General features: G+C 44.0%; 1 protein-coding gene across 1 annotated transcript in view; it reads left to right on the top strand.

Annotated features, from left to right (window-relative positions):
• Positions 1-13,396, top strand: part of FBXL17 (F-box and leucine rich repeat protein 17) — an 854,796-nt gene that overhangs the window by 490,442 nt on the left and 350,958 nt on the right. The window lies entirely within an intron of this gene.

Here is a 13,396-nt window from a genome sequence, read left to right as displayed (position 1 = left end):
GATCACATGATCCATGAGCTTGGGGCGCCCTGACGTCACTCTGGAGCGCCCGGGGAGCCGCACGGAAGGTAAGTATACTGCTCCCCCGCTCCCCGCTACACTTTACCATGACTGCCAGGACTTTAGCGTCCCGGCAGCCATGGTAACCACTCTGAAAAAGCTAAATGTCGGATGCGGCAATGCGCCGAAACGACGTTTAGCTTAAGGCCGGATACGGATCAATGCCTTTCAATGGGCATTAATTCCGGATCCGGCCTTGCGGCAAGTGTTCCGGATTTTTGGCCGGAGCAAAAAGCGCAGCATGCTGCGGTATTTTCTCCGGCCAAAAAACGTTCCATTCCGGAACTGAAGACATCCTGATGCATCCTGAACGGATTTCTCTCCATTCAGAATGCATTAGGATAATCCTGATCAGGATTCTTCCGGCATAGAGCCCCGACGACTGAACTCTATGCCGGAACACAACAACGCAGGTGTGAAAGAGCCCTAAGTTGGAGACTGTAAGACATTGATATCAATTAGGAGCACTAGGCGTACTCCAGGAAATGTGTTATACATGGTGCTGGGCCTGAGGGGGCAGTGCATGACTTCTTTTAAGCACTGTGTCTGTTTTTCCCGTAGAGTTCCTTTAAAATCCCTTATTTGTTTCCTGTAATTGGTTAACTATGTGGCCACAAGTGAAATGGCGTCTTACAGTATTGAGTTCACACACCGCGCTGGATTCATTTAACGAGATTGATTAATTTGGGATCTATGCTGGCCTTTCTTCTCTGACTCAATCAGCCCTGCTTACTTTTCACTAAAGAACAACATCTTTCTTCTTAAGTAACATCTCGATGCGATATACAGTGTACGGTATCCCTGGATTGAATTATCCGGGTGACATAATCAGTCACTGGACATCATCAATGTCCGCGGTTGTTAAAAATAGACAGAGCTATAGCCTAGAACATTATGGCTCTCACCGTGAATATCCTGAAGACTCGCAATTCTTCGCCCCCTTTAACCCTTTAGGTCCACGTGGGATTTCTCCACAGGCTGTTATTTAAACATCAGTGATTGTGTGGGCTCTCTCTGGAGCTCTCTTACTCATTTCCGTGCACACAAACGCAGATATGCTGTTTGATTTCAGGCAAGAACCCGGCAGCTAAGAATTTGGTGTGGCAACGTGTCGCCCCTCTTGTGATTTGCTTATCAGGCATTTTATTTTAAAAATAGCATTGTGAAAATGTTATATATTCCATGCAGGAAATGTTATGTGCCCACAGGCAATATTTTACATGATGGTAGGTACAGGACACCAACATTACATTGTGTTCTATAAGTTTTGCTCGGCAAACATCTCCTTCTGATTAGTTGACCTGACCAAAGAGACTCTCTGAAGAAGAACTTCCGTAGACTGTGTGGTGGTCATACATCCTCATCACCAGTGTATATTTCAACCTCGTACAGTTTGGGTCACTGGTATTTATCACATTTTTTGTGTCAGGCTATTGTTATTAGAAGTATCATCATCATTTTGGTTTTCACAGAAATGGCTTGAGTTATAAGATGCTGTCCTGAACTGGACACAGGATCTGCAGATTATTAATATTAAAGGGGCTGTCTTGTCTAGAAAAATGTTGTATTCCCTATTAGAGAATTCTGAGTTAATAGAGGGGTCTTCGGGTCTTGACCAGAGCGAGTACAAAGGTTGTCTCTCTTGACCTGAGGGATCTGTTCAGTCCTCAATAAGGCTCCATTCACACGTCCGCAAAATGGATCCGCATCCGTTCCGCAATTTTGCGGAACGGGTGCGGACCCATTCATTCTCTATGGGGACGGAATGGATGCGGACATCACACAGTGTGCTATCCGCATTTGCGGAGCGCGGCCCTGATCTTTGGGTCCGCAGCTCCGCAAAAAGATAGAGCATGTCCTATTCTTGTCCGCAGCTGCGGACAGGAATAGGCATTTCTATAGGGGTGCCGGGCGGGTGTGTTGCGGGTCCGCAACACAGCACGGACGTGTGAATGCAGCCTAAAACAGATAGCTCCGTGATTTGCATGAGCGCTGTGCAATGCTTAATCTCTCCTGTAGAGACGCTGTAGGGGAATTGAACACTTACTGCCTGGTCTCCACACAGATTACAGCTATGTGCTGGAGGGGCACCGCTTATAGTTAGGAGACCCATGAATAACTAGATATCGTTGATAGTGGACTATCTGTTTAACTGCTTTTCCACACAGTCTTTCCTGAACATCTTCCTGTTAGGCCATGTTAGGTCAGTTTTACATTGACGAGCAAGAAAGCATTAAAGGGGTTATCCAGTAAAAGAGATTTCTGATTTATCCTCAGGATAGTGATAAATATAGGTAGAAGCAGCACCACACGGTCCTTGGTCGATGTAACAATACGATGCAACAGCCTCACCGTTGACCCACGATCCAACAGGCCATGAAATAAGTGGAAAATAAGAATGGCTCCGGCAGCATCTCACATCATCCAATCTTTATTGCGACCTTAAGACCATTACAGCAGCAACGTTTCGGCTGAAATTCAGCCTTTGTCAAGGCTTGACAAAGGCTGAATTTCAGCCTAAACGTTGCTGCTGTAATAGTCTTAAGGTCGCAATAAAGATTGGATGATGTGAGATGCTGCCGGTGCCATTCTTATTTTACACTTATCCTCAGGATAGGTCATCAGTATCAGATCTCTGGGGGTGCCACACTCTAGACCCCCGCCGATCAGCTGTTACAAGAGACCTTGAGCGCCACAGCCTCTTCCTAGTTTACTGTACATTGGTCAAATGGCCAAGTTGCAGCTCAGCCCCATTTAAATCAATGAGGCTGAGCTGCAATGCCAAGCGCTGCCAGGAGCCTGCATTGCTCACTAGAGCTCCGGGGAATGCAGCGTATCCCTGAAACAGCTGATCAGGGGGGATGCCAGAACTTGAACTCCTTTTAAAAAAAATCCTTTTAAAGGAGTTTTCCACTTTTTTAGATATTAATGACCTATCCTGCACTTAAGGGCTTGTTCACGCGACCGTGTGAAGCCCGCGCTGTGGACCGCAAATTGCGGTCCGCAATGCACGGGCACCGTCCGTGAGGCAGCCGCATGGGGATCGCAGACCCATTCACTTGCGGAGGCCCGGAGCGGAACCCCAGAAAACACTCTGTAGTGCTTCCGTAGTGTTCTGTTCCATGTTTCCATTCCGCACCGTTCAGCATCTCTGGATTTGCGGACCCATTGAAGTGAATAGGTCTGCATCTGTGATGCGGAATTTACACGTTTATGTGAATGAGCCCTAAGGTTGGTCAAGGTCCTAAACCTGGCACCCCCACCAATCAGCTGTCACGGCTGAGGGTGGGGGAAACCCTCGGCCATGCGGTGACAATAATAAAGGGTAGCTGCTGGGCCAGGACAGGAAACAGGGAGCAGGTCACCTCCTATAGCGTCCCTAAATCTGACCCTGACTTCTAGCTGTATGAGCCTCATACTCCGGAACCTAGGGTCCCTACTAGCCCTCAGGATAGCCCTGGAACTAGGAGCAGGGTAAGACAACCTGTTCCTCCTAGGCACGGATGAACAGGAGTCTCACTGGCCAAGCTGCAAGGAATGGGGAACATATACAGCAGGTGGCAATGGCAGGTAGTGAAACTAGTACAACACCTACCTGCCACAGACAGACTGGAACCCGTGCAGAAGTGCTAATGTCCACACCAAACACAAAAGGACACAGCACACACACAAAGCACACAGGAACCCAGAAACCATAAGCTGCAATAAACATAAAAAGGATAACAACATCAACTTAACATCATGCATAACTCTTATGACCACAAGGGTGGCCCTCACTGGACAAATGGTATAAGACCAGGAGGATGACTCCAGCATAAGGCTACTTTCACATTTGCGGCAGAGAGATCCGGCAAGCAGTTCCGTCGCCGGAACTGCCTGCCGGATCAGGCAAAACGTATGCCAACTGATGGCATTAGTAAGACTGATCAGGATCCTGATCAGTCTTAAAAATGCCTGATCAGTCGAAAAAATGCATTGAAATGCCGGATCCGTCTTTCCGGTGGCATCCGGCAAAAACGGATCCGGCATTTATTTTTTCACCTTTTTTTTCAGTCTGCGCATGCGCATACCGGAAGGACGGATCCGGCATTCCGGTATTCTGAATGCCGGATCCGGCACTAATACATTCATATGGGAAAAAATGCCTGATCAGGCATTCAGGCAAGTCTTCAGTTTTTTTAGCCGGAGATAAAACCGTAGCATGCTACGGTTTTCTCTTTTGCCTGATCAGTCAAAACGACTGAACTGAAGACATCCTGATGCAAACTGAACGGATTACTCTCCATTCAGAATGCATGGGGACATACCTGATCAGTTATTTTCCGGTATAGAGCCCCTGTGACGGAACTCTATGCCGGAAAAGAACAACGCAAGTGTGAAAGTAGCCTAAGGCATGGCTGGAGTACCCCTCAGACTTCTGGCTTCCAGCAGGAGCTAAATAGCCCAAGCAGCCACACCCACACACACACCCCAGGAAAGGAGTTAACCCTTTCATCGCCAGACAAGGTAAGTGTCACTTAAAGGAGAAGTGTACACAGAACAAACTCCCTAACACCAAACATAGAAAGTGAACACTTAAAATCACACGTTGCCAGAGGCAACCGCATGCCGTGACAGCGAGCCGCCTAGCAACCAGCTCCAGCTGCTACACTGCCAAACACACTATGTTGCCAACGGCAACCACACGTGAGGCAACAAACCCAGAGCCCTCACCTGTGGTTGACAACGTAGAACAAACCGCTGACAACTGCATGCGACCAGAGTCACGACCATAACCATGGTCGTGACATCAGCTGTTTGCGGCAGGCGAGGGAAACATACCAGTGTACATGCTCCAGTCTGTAGGCAGCAGCGAGGATGGAACACTAGGGGCATGAACATTTTCCACTCTGAAGGTAAGGCACTCCGGACATGGAGTCTGCGTAGTAGAACACATAAGCGGAGCACGCACATCCGGCAGGAAGGGGTTTTGGCACTGGAACCATTTTGAATTACACCATTTAGAGGGGCCAGCATTGCCAAAACAGTGCACAGGCACTGTACAGTATAGAGGAGCAGCATCACGGAAACACTATGGTGATCCGTCCGCACCAATCCGTGATCCGTCATGTTCTATTTTTTTGCGGTGCGGAGGCACGGACAGAAACACCATGGAAGCAGTCCGTAGTGCTTCCGTGGTGTTCCTTGCCTCCGTTCCGCACCGCAGCTCCGGATAACGGACCCATTTTAGTGAATGGGTCCGCAACCGTGATGAGGGGAGCACACGGCCGGTGCCCGCATATTGCAGACCCGCTATTTGCAGGTCGCAATATGGCCGGGCAATGGCTGTGTGCATGAGGCCTTATTGTGAGCTAAAACCAGAAGTGAAGCTGACTCAGAGATAAGGTATAATGGAAAGATATTCACCTGTTCTGTGTTTTTTGCATCTGGTTTTGGCTCAAAATGACTGATGGAAATAACTGACCAAATAACTGAAGTATGAACTCAACCTAATCTATAAATATATAAAAGTGGCCAACCCCTTGATGATCACACACTCTTATACCACAAATGGCATCTAGCACACACCACCTACCTACCCTAGCTGCAAATACTGCGCAATTAAGGCTACTTTCACACTAGCGTTTTTTTGCGGATTTGTCATGGATCTGCAAAAATGCTTCCGTTACAATAATACAACCGCATGCATCTGTTCAGAACGGATCCGTTTGTATTATCTTTAACATAGCTAAAACGGATCCGTCTTGAACACCATTGAAAGTCAATGGAGGACGGATCCGTTTTCTATTGTGCCAGATTGTGTCAGAGAAAATGGATCCGTCCCCATTGACTTACATTGTGTGCCAGGACGGATCCGTTTGGCTCAGTTTCGTCAGATGGACACTAAACGCTGCAAGCAGCGTTATGGTGTCCGCCTCCAAAGCGGAATGGAGACAGAACGGAGGCAAACTGATGCATTCTGAGCGGATCCTTTTCCATTCAAAATGCATTAGGGAAAACTGATCCATTTTGGACGGATGAACGGATCTCCCAAACGGAAAGCCAAAACGCGAGCTGGCGTGCATCAATGAACCGTTGGTTCACAAGTGACAGCAAATCCAGTGAAAAAATCTGCTGCAGATTTTTGCAGCATTTCCCCAGCAAAAATCTCAACAAAACTGTATGTATTACCTGTGGTTTTTACTGCAGGAAAATCAGCGAGCTGGACCTTCTTCACCGCAAAGGGTAAAATCCGCAAGAAAATTCTTTAGCCTAAATTGACATGCTGCAGATTTCAATACTGCTCCACAGGTCAATTTACGCTGCTGTTTGTACACGGCGTTCATGATATTGCAGAGGCATAGAGAAGCAAGTGGTACGGGGAATAGAAGTCCAGTGCACTTGAGGAAAAAAGTACAGATGTCTGCTGTTGAGTCCCTTCTAGGTATTAGCTCCAGTATCCACTGCACATAGTACTCTACGTCCAGGGGGTTAAGCCCCTATTAAACCGCACAATTATCAGCAAATTATCATTGTCATATAACCGAACATCCAGTGAAGGATACCCGGTTATGGGCAGCACATCTCTCTGCGCAATCAGTGAACAGAACGAGGGAGGAACGGCTGGGGCAAACGAGCGCCGATAAGTGTTCTCATCCATCAGCGCTCACACTGCCCATACATCAGGCAATCTAATAGCACCTTTACATGTCTATCATATGTATTTATGACCATCTCTTTTGGGCACCTTCTTGCTTTATATAAAATTTAGATTGCATATTACTGCAGCCATTGTCCTTTTTTCATATCCCAAATAAAAGACAGCCATGTGAGGCAGACCTGTCACATTAGAGTGCGCGTGCGGACCGTAACGTTCATGCTTTTATTTGTAGGCAGCAATTATCCACTTAGTTTGGTATTGAATTTTAGTTAGAAAAAAAGCATATTTGCTAATCTTGTAATAGAGTATAGAAATGCATAATGGGACAAATCCATTTTAGACACCAAAAAAATGCAGAAAGAAGGAAAAACTGTTTCAAAACTGTATAAAAGGTAAGTAACCCTTTGTAGCTATTATCAATTAGCTTTGGCTCATTGCCATCTACAGCAGAAATGAGATATTTCAGAATGGTGTTTAAGAAGTAAAGCTTATTTCTGTCCACATGGCATTGAAGCTCTTTTGCATATAGCTGGTTGACTTGCAGTCTTGCTTACAAACCGGAATGGGAATACAGGTCCCCAGCACTATGGTGCTCATAATGTCCCATATTCCTGAAGGACACGTGATTATTTTCAGCGGTCTGACCCAGCTTCCATTCTTTACTGGAGAACAAGGTATAGAGGTCCTGCCTAGGAGAGTTCTAGCTAAGCTCGGCGCATGGCATTCCTGGAGATGTGCAGCTGCCAACAGTAAAGTATTGGAGGGAATGTTAAGAACTGGCAGTGTCTATAAAGTTATATCTGTAGGTGTGTTAAAAAAAGAAAATACATTTTAAAGGAGTTCACCATGATTTTCATATTGATGAGCTATCCTCCGGGTAGGTCATCAGTATGAGACTGGGGGGTGTCCGACTCCCGCTACCCTTGCCGATCAGCTTTTTGAAGAGGCCGCAGCACTCACAACTTGCCAATCTCAGCACCTTACATAGTATAGCGGCTGTGCTTGGTAATGCAGCTCAAGACCATTCACTTGAACTTGACTGAGCTGCACCTAGGCCCCATGACCGATGTACGGTGATGTCACTGGCCTACGAAGAGGCCTAAGCGCTCACCGGAGTGCCACAGCCTTTTAATACAGCTGATCTCTCCAGGATTTACACATTAATAGGTCATCAGTATAGATCGACAGGGGTCCGACCTACCACTGGTCTCATATTGATGACCTATCCTGAGCATGGGTCATCAATTTGTAAATCCTGAGAAACCCTTCAAGTATTATGCCATATCTAAGTTGTCCCTACAAGACAGTCACTTATTGGACACATGACATACAGTATATCGGGGTCATTTATCAAACTGGTGTAAAGTAGAACTGGCCTTCACTTTTCATTTTTGACAGCTCCTTTGGAAAATGAAAGGTGGAATCTGATTGGTTGCTATGGGCAACTAAGTCAGTTCTACTTTACACCAATTTGATAAATGACCCCATATATTTATAAATCCCGTGGACACATTTCTGTAATGTTTGTCCTTTAGGAAAACACGGAAAAGGAAAGTTAGAAGACCTTATTATCCTTCAGGAAGTTGTCACAATAACGTATCTCCTATCCTGTGTGATAAGTGCCCAATCAGGGGTCCCCACCAATCACTAGAATTGGGGCCTATTATCTAGTATCACGGTACACACTATGGAATATACCGTATTGGTGCGTTACAACAAAAGTTTGTCAGTCACCACTGCAGTTGCCAGCTTTTTAAAAAAAATTAGTTTAAAAGGAAATTACATCAGTTTGGGATGTATACAGTGGAAGACTTGTAGATTGATAGAGTTATTTGATGTAAATAATCTGTGATGGACACCATGAGGAGGCGAGCATTTTCTACCTGCTGCGTAAATAGTCAACTTTATGTGAAATTGTCTTGAAGACAAAGCAAACCAGAATGACTAATGTTGGTTTATGTCATTTGTGATATGATTCATGCAGCTGATGAGCTGAATACTCTTTACCTACAGCTATTCATGTAGCGCCATTGTTATCTATATAGCTGCATTGATTATGATTTTTCTTGTACTGTAAAGAAGCTTTCTCTAACCGCCTATTAAACTCCAGACAACTTAGAAGTGCAACACGTCCTCATTTCCCTTAAAGGCTGCTGTTACTGCTTTCTAAAGTTTTTCTTTACCTAATGTACTTCTGAGATGACCAAGTGCCTACAACCCTGATATAATATGATATATGTTGCTCAGCATCACAAGTTAATTGCTGAATAACACAAATTATAGCAATTATAGCATTGGCTTTTAAAAATGTGCCACGATGTGTGATAATTGAGGGCTGTGTTCTACACGTGATAGTTAGCTTTGTTAAGGGCCGTGTGCAGGTTGGTGGGGGGTCCCTGAGTAAGAATTTGATGGGAGATCTTTACCCCGTTTATTGGTGCTGTTCAGTAGTAACCAATCCACAGTAGTATCGGACTAACAGATCCTCGATAGCTTATGCTAGAACCATATGAAACGCTCATGTCTGCCTGAGGGTAGTATCGGACTAACAGATCCTCGATAGCTTATGCTAGAACCATATGAAACGCTCATGTCTGCCTGAGGGTAGTATCGGACTAACAGATCCTCCATAGCTTATGCTAGAACCATATGAAACGCTTATGTCTGCCTGAGGGTAGTATCGGACTAAAAGATCCTCCATAGCTTATGCTAGAACCATATGAAACGCTCATGTCTGCCTGAGGATAGTATCGGACTAACAGATCCTCCATAGCTTATGCTAGAACCATATGAAACGCTCATGTCTGCCTGAGGGTAGTATCGGACTAACAGATCCTCCATAGCTTATGCTAGAACCATATGAAACGCTCATGTCTGCCTGAGGGTAGTATCGGACTAACAGATCCTCCATAGCTTATGCTAGAACCATATGAAACGCTCATGTCTGCCTGAGGGTAGTATCGGACTAACAGATCCTCCATAGCTTATGCTAGAACCATATGAAACGCTCATGTCTGCCTGAGGGTAGTATCGGACTAACAGATCCTCCATAGCTTATGCTAGAACCATATGAAACGCTCATGTCTGCCTGAGGGTAGTATCGGACTAACAGATCCTCCATAGCTTATGCTAGAACCATATGAAATGCTCATGTCTGCTTGAGGGTAGTATCGGACTAACAGATCCTCCATAGCTTATGCTAGAACCATATGAAACGCTCATGTCTGCTTGAGGGTAGTATCGGACTAACAGATCCTCCATAGCTTATGTTAGAACCATATGAAACGCTCATGTCTACCTGAGGGTAGTATCATAAAGGTTACTGGATGGTGAAGACCACTTAGAGGCGTTAGCTATTGGGTAATTTTGTTTCTATTCTGCCTACTAATCTGTTTTAGTATTAATCTACACCAGGTATCAGAAACCTCTGGCACTTAAGCTGTTGTGAAACTACAACTTCCAGCATGCCAACTTACTAGGCTGTTCTTGGAGTTCACATAAAAGTGAATGGAGCATGCTGGAAGTTGTAGTTTTGCAACAGCAGGTTGCTGACCACTGATCTACACAGTACAATAAGTCTGGGTTCACATCCCGTTTTTGCCATCTGTTTAACATATATAAAAAACATATACGTTAACGGATGCATAAGACGGATGCCATACAGTGGCATCTGTTCACCGTAGTGTTCCATTGTTTAAAAAAAATAGTAGACGTTAACGTATACATTTTATTTTTACCAGACTCAGGATAGAAAAGTGCGGTGTGGGGGGGCGGAGCCAGCGTCTGAGCCGAATGGTTACTTATTATCTATCTTTACTAAGTGATCTATGCTTTATCACTACAACCTTTTTACTACCCACCACATCCTGTTGTTGCTAATAGTAATGCAAATAGTAATGTGGTTTTGTTATTCCAAGTTTAAAATGTTTTATACCGTTTGTACTACAAGTAGATGTATTGCTGATAGCACTACTAAGACATATCAGACTGAAATTGCTTATGGTGATGATGAGAGCAGCTACTGAAGGGCTGATCCCTTCCCTTTTATCAAATTAGGATGGCAGATTTAACCATAGCCTCATATAACGTTAAGGGTTTTAACGCCCCATCCAAAAGATGCCAAATCCTTTCATTCCTGAAAAAAAACAATTGCTCTATACTGCAGAAAACACATTTCAAATTTAACCACTATCCAAACTTATCCCATTCCAAATATCCATCCTGGTTTCATTGTGGTTTAAATTTGGCAGCCTCAAGAGGCGTGAGTGTAGGATTTAGAGGGGATGTGCCTTTCCAGTACTGCTCTCATATACAGGATCCAGATGGACGCTATATTTTACTCAAGGGACATATATGCAACCAGGTCTATACATTTATTAATATTTATGCCCCCAACACCAACCAACGAAACTGGTTTGAGAATATTACCCCAATAATAGATACTTTTAAAGAGGGCATAGTTATTATGGGAGAAGACTTTAATGTGACATTGGACCCTCAGATGGACTCAACTTCACATAAATCAACCCTATCTCACAAAGCGTTAAACGCTATTAAAAAACAGCTCCACAACCAACACCTTATAGATGTTTGGAGAGCCTCAACCTAAAATCCAAAGACTATACATTCTTCTCACATGTCCATGGCTCCTACCACAGACTGGACCATATTTTGATTTCTAAAGAACACCTCTCACTATGCAACAAAGCCTGGATTGAATCAATCCACCTTTCTGACCATTCTCCAGTCATGGCATCCATATCTACCCCTCAAATGTCCCCCAGTTCTAGTAGCTGGAGACTTAATGAGCAGTTAATATCCTCAAGGGAGCAGATTCTTAAGTTACAGGAATCCATGGAGGAATTTTTCTCCATAAATGCCCTCCCAGATACCTCCCCCCATGTTATATGGGATACCCATAAAGCTTATACAAGAGGACAGTTTATTAACGCAGGTTCAATACTTAAAAGGAAAAGGAAAGCGCACTTAGATTATTTGCTATCAGAGATTCAAAAAATAGAAACCCTCCACAAAAAATCCCTCCAGGATGTCCAGTTATCCCGACTGTAGTCTCCGGGCTGAATTAAAAAAATTACCTAAACACACAATCAGCTAAGTTCTTCTTACATTCACAATACAAATTTTTCGCACATGGGGACAAGGCCTTCATGATTAATAGGATCAAAAAGAGAAGAGCACATAATTATATCAACAAAATAACTAGGCCAGACGGGAGCCTTGCCATAACAACAAAAGAAATAGCCAAGCTATTCCAAGAATATTATCAGGCCCTCTACAACATCCCCCAGAAAGAAAGGGACGCAGATTCATCCTCTTCTTGTCATCCAATTAAACAGTTCTTCCAAAACATCCTTCTTCCTAAGCTAGAAGAATCCCAAAAGAAGGCACTAAGTTCCCCATTCACAACTGAGGAACTGGCCTTAGCTATAAAAAACCTTCCTAAAAACAAAGCTCCTGCCCCGGATGGCCTACAAGCCTTATACTATCTCTGGTCCCACACCTCCTAAAAATCTGCAATTTATCGCTACAAGGCACTCCCCTGTCCCCAGACATGACTAAGGCACATATTACCATCATCCCCAAAGAAGGGAAAGACCCAACTCAATGTGCAAATTACCACCCCATATCTCTTTTGAACTTAGATCTGAAGCTTTTAGCCAAACTGATGGCTAACCGTCTTTCCCCCCTCCGCCCGCTGCTCATCCACAGAGACCAGACGGAGTTTGTGGCTGGAAGAGAGGGTAAAGATAACTCTGCCAGATTAATTAATGCCTTGTTCCATGCCAGAAAATACTCCCTCCCCCTTGTTCTTCTCAGCACTGATGCTGAGAAAGCATTTGATAGGGTGAAATGGGACTTCATGCACTAAAACAATGGACACAATTGGTTGTTGGGTTAGTTAAAAAAAAACCACAGCCACCGTTAAGTATAGGGAGCCACTTATGGAGTGCTTTAACAATGTCTAATTACCATGAAGTATTTCACTTAATGTCACGCTGTAATTTTATTTAATGTCCTATTATCATTGTATTTTACATGTTCAGCCTGTCACTTTCATGACTTGACCATAACTATTTTTTGGAACATTTTGAATTAATAGAGTGCAAAAATAATCGAGAGATTTGCAAGGCACATTCAAATGTTAATTTCCAATTTCATCAAGCACAACATTAATGTCTCTGATGGTGCCATTCTCTTTCACACCTCTGGAGGTGATTGAAATGCGGGCCTTTAAAGTGAATTCTGATAACCAGCGTATGGCAACTCCAATTAGCTTCACTTTGCCCTGAAGTGCATCACAAACAGTAACAAGGTCTCCTAGGACCACTACTTTTGCTAGCTCCGTAGTCATTTTTCCTCATTAGTTCCTTTCAATTGGCACTAATGCCATGTACCAAACATCTGAGTGATAGACAACAAAAAAACATGAAGACGAAAAAAGAAAAAAAAAACTTTGCCTGTTCTACATACAATTATTTTCCATAATTTAAGTCTCTCTTGAATTCGTTTGATAGTTTAAAAGCTGACATTTCTTTATTCTATTAACCTTTCCACCTTGTGGAAGTCATAGAACTTTTTAGTGTGGCGCTCTGGTGAGTTTTTTGCTCTTTACCCCCCCGAAGCATGTTTAAGAATAAAATATGAACAAAATTCTTCATGTCAAAACCACTATGG

The sequence above is a fragment of the Bufo bufo genome, chromosome 2 (genome assembly GCF_905171765.1).
Source record: "Bufo bufo chromosome 2, aBufBuf1.1, whole genome shotgun sequence".
Taxonomy (NCBI): Eukaryota; Metazoa; Chordata; class Amphibia; order Anura; family Bufonidae; genus Bufo; species Bufo bufo.
The sequence above is the reverse complement of the archived record's forward strand: the minus strand, read 5'-3'. Positions and strand labels throughout refer to the sequence as shown.